The following is a 3,514-nucleotide window of genomic DNA, read 5'->3' as shown; positions in this document are numbered from 1 at the left end:
CATTTTTTCTTAGTAACTGTAACTGATTACAGTTACATTTATTTTGTAATTAAATTACGTAACGCCGTTACATGTAACTAGTTACTCCCCAACACTGCTGATATGACATAATGCTACAACTAAAACTAATAATGTTTGTTAATATTATTTTACTAAATATTTTATTTTAAAACATTAAAGTAAAAAATATAATAATAATTAATTGATTCCATCCACCATACTACCAAATGTGCCCAACATTGGGTTGAAACAACCCAGCATTTTTTAGAGTGTACATTAAAATGCACATTTATTTTTATAAATTATATGTTTGAGACTGCAATACATGTTATTGCCACACAATTTGGCTGGTGGAAATTGTTGCAGATATGGCTTTAAAAAACATACCTGAGACATGGTGTGAAAATGTTTAAATATGCGTTATTTTTTGCAAAATACAGTATAGGTTACGTTGTAAATGTTGGAACAATTATTTGATTATAGTATGTTTAAATGTAGGCAGGGGGTTGATCACAAAAGGCTTCTTTTGTCTGTAAGCTATCACTAATTAAAGATGACTATTACTCTAATTACGAAAACGTCCAAGACGTCCAGGGTAACAGAGTAGCAAAACTTCAGAGAACACAATATAACAGCCCTCATTAATGAGACAAGTGCAACACCATGGATCCTTCTGTCAAGGACTGGTCATATTGTCTTTTTTGTTTTCAAATTTCTACCAGACAATATGATGACAGAGGGGGGTCCCAGGCCACATCCACTGCCAAAGAAGCTGTTCCACTTTTTCAATTGTTTTCCCCCCCTCTCACCCTCTGCCCCTGGTGGGAAAGTATTTAGGACTTTAGGTCTGTGACAAAATAAAAATGTCATCCCTGCTCAAGTCTGCCATGATTGTTTGTGGGCAAACTGGTGCTCGGAGGTCTTGAGATGTTGCCTTACAGTGAGAGGAGATGCTGGGAATGGCTCCATCCTCTTCACACACCACCTTTGGTCAAGCCCAAGTTCTGGAACACCGCTGGCCTTTTCTTAACAATACCTCTCGCCGCACAGGGGGTCCCCTCGAACCCAGAGCTCAAACAAATTCACATAGAAACACCATTGTACAGTAAAAGCCTTTTGAATTTGACCACCAACTGACACATCTTATCTCAGTTTAAGGGGGGAGGAAAGTGTCTGGAGAAAAGTGACTCAAAAACAAGTAACAATTAAAATGAAATGTGTATGAGGAGGAAATGTGTAGATTTGGAATAGTGGAAAAACAGAACAAAGGCAAATTACTATATATATATATTTTTTTTTACTAAAACAACTGCGCTTTTGGAAAATGGCGATATTCGTAAAGCATGCTCCACTAGAGAGTTAATGGGAGGGGCACATTTTTGTTTTGAAACGACCAATTTTGAAATACGACATAATGACATGGGCTGTTGTTGACCTAGTTTTGACTATCGTAAATTTCTTGAACACACTTGTCATGTCAGATTTCTTTATTTATATATATATATATATATATATTCAAATATTTTGTTGTTGACCTAGTTTTGACTATCGTAAATTTCTTGAACACACTTGTCATGTCAGATTTCTTTATTTATAAATATATATATATATATATTCAAATATTTATTTTATATTAATTTATTTTCTTATTGTTTCTTTGGTAATTAACAAGTATTTGTGCTGTGAACCTTAAATTAACGAACAGCACAAATCAGGCAATGAATGTCCGTCAAAGTTTCTTAACAGTCAGATCATTTCTTTTCTAATGTAACATCTTAAAAACTACAATAAAATGCTATACTGATCTTTAATGTACAACCCCAAGTTGTATTCATTTTGGGGTGTGTTCAATTAAAGAACAAAACTGTAAACTGCAACATACTGAAGCGCTCATGTTTTCCTATCACATTTCTTTGGTGGGTATCAGGTGTTCAGTAGTAAACCACTTTTTCAGCAATAGTTGAAATGCTCAGTATACAACTCCCACAAAAGCTAAGCCCCTCATGCTTTGTAAAAGGTCTGCTAGTTTTGGGGTTATTGGGGGACACACGCCAGATGCCTTGGGGAGACGCCCTTCAGCTCACCAGCTGGGAGAGGCTAAACTGCCCCTCATGCGATTGTTTTTAGACTCTAACGGATTAGAGTGTTTGTTTATGGTACACTTCAGCTATCATACAGTCACAAACACACACAAAAAAATCATATAAATCAGCACTTAATTGGTTTTACACTGGACATTATGTGGCAACAGAGTACAAGTGTACAGAAATAAAAAAAATGTTCGTAAAGTAAGCATCAAATCAAAACAATTCGTATTAATTGAATATTGGAGCGTTTACTAGAAATTAAATTAATAAATTATAAATACTTCCCCTTACACTCTTTAGTAAAGATTAATAAAGGGGTTTTCACAGCGATGCCATAGAATAACCATTTTGGTTCCCCAAAGCACCTTTCAGCTAAATTTTCTTTAAAGAAACATTTTTTTTTACTTAGTATAAAGAACATTTTGAAAATCCAAAGATCCTTTTTCCGCTATAAAGAACTGTTTATGTAATGGATAGTTTCTATGGACGTTAAATTTTCTTCATGGAACTATAGATGCCAATAAAGAACTTTTATTTTTAAGAATGAATGCATGCTAAAGGTTCTTCATGGAAGCATCAATGCCAACAAAGAACTTTTTTTTTTGAGGGTGAAACAATAATTACATCCCCCCCAACAACTTGTAATTTATGAGATTACAAACGACAATGATCTAATCAGTTCCCTATGGGCAAAAACAAGTCCCGCCCCAATTTATTAAATTTTTTTCTCATTCGAGAAGCCATTTCTTTTGGATATACATCACAAAAAGAAATAAAAGATGCTTGCGACTCACGTTTCATGCTGACTTTAAAATCAAACATTGGCATGTATTAATGTTAGCCTAAACAATGTGCTAAATGACATAGAACGAACAAGAAAATGTTTGATAAATTTAATAGTTTCACGCTCCCGACATATAATAATTCACGCTAATGAAATACATTGCCGATGCAAACCATGTTCATCCTGCAAACTATATTTAATATAGTCTGCAATGTGTTTATTTTACCTTGCAAAATTTCATTCATGGTTCTCGAGGATAAGGGCATGTCATGCAAACTGTCCACGTTAGCATATCTACCAAAATACTGCTAAGTTTGATTTTGAAGACAGCATGAAATAAAAATGTACCCTATCTATGTACAAGTTATCGATCTTATATAGCATTTTTTACCCCTTTTTTTTTATTTGATCTCATAATTATAATGTCACAATGTAACCATGGTGATGTATGCCTGTCTTCTCAAATCATTCCTTACACTTAAACACGGCCCTTTTCCTACAACATTCTGCAAGCTCACATTCAGATCTGTCTCCAATCCAAGCCCTATATTTTTATTTTTTGACATGACTGTACTGTGCATCACAATGCTGAAGATCTGTTGCTACTTCTGTTTCATTGTGACTTTAATATTATACACATACA

The sequence above is a fragment of the Sinocyclocheilus anshuiensis genome, unplaced genomic scaffold (genome assembly GCF_001515605.1).
Source record: "Sinocyclocheilus anshuiensis isolate Anshui unplaced genomic scaffold, SAMN03320099.WGS_v1.1 scaffold2293, whole genome shotgun sequence".
Classification (NCBI taxonomy): Eukaryota; Metazoa; Chordata; class Actinopteri; order Cypriniformes; family Cyprinidae; genus Sinocyclocheilus; species Sinocyclocheilus anshuiensis.
This window is presented reverse-complemented; position numbering follows the sequence as displayed.